This window comes from Penaeus monodon, chromosome 32, assembly GCF_015228065.2.
Source record: "Penaeus monodon isolate SGIC_2016 chromosome 32, NSTDA_Pmon_1, whole genome shotgun sequence".
NCBI lineage: Eukaryota > Metazoa > Arthropoda > Malacostraca > Decapoda > Penaeidae > Penaeus > Penaeus monodon.
The window spans coordinates 10,882,195-10,882,680 of record NC_051417.1 but is presented as its reverse complement, the minus strand read 5'-3'; the positions used below and the strand labels follow the sequence as shown (position 1 = coordinate 10,882,680).

Sequence of the window (486 nt, the reverse complement as noted above, 5' to 3'; positions counted from 1 at the left end):
CATATTCAAATTTGCTTCCCCACTTATCTTATTTTATCGGGAAAAATAAATCAAACAAAGAAATTAATCCCCAAGGAGAGAAGAACTACGTATACGAGAAAAGAACTTGACATTAGTTAAGACAAATGCTGATTTGCATAAGTCGTTCATGGTGTGCGCGGCCATGAGAGGACAACAAAGACTAAGAATGAGGAATTACTATAAATAAAAAAGCAAGTAGGAGGAAGAAAAAGAAGAAAATAGTTGAGGGAAATGAGAGGGAATTAGACCATAAAAAGAGTACAGATAATAAAAAGAGGAATTTAGATGAACAGTGGAGGAAGAAGAGGTGATAATGATTGTAATAAGGGAGTGTAAATCGAGAGAACAGATATGAAAAGAGAAATGTCCTTTTTGTTAAGGTTTCCTTTGCAAAAAATGAGAGAGAAGAGAATGTGAATACAAACGATAATTTGAAGCTGTTCACGAAGGACCTGACAAAATCGC

At 34.6% G+C, this 486-nt stretch overlaps 1 protein-coding gene across 1 annotated transcript in view; it reads right to left on the bottom strand.

The window, feature by feature from the left end:
* LOC119593497 (GTP cyclohydrolase 1-like) overlaps positions 1-486 on the bottom strand; it is a gene marked incomplete at both ends in the record, with an annotated part of 6,766 nt that overhangs the window by 4,047 nt on the left and 2,233 nt on the right.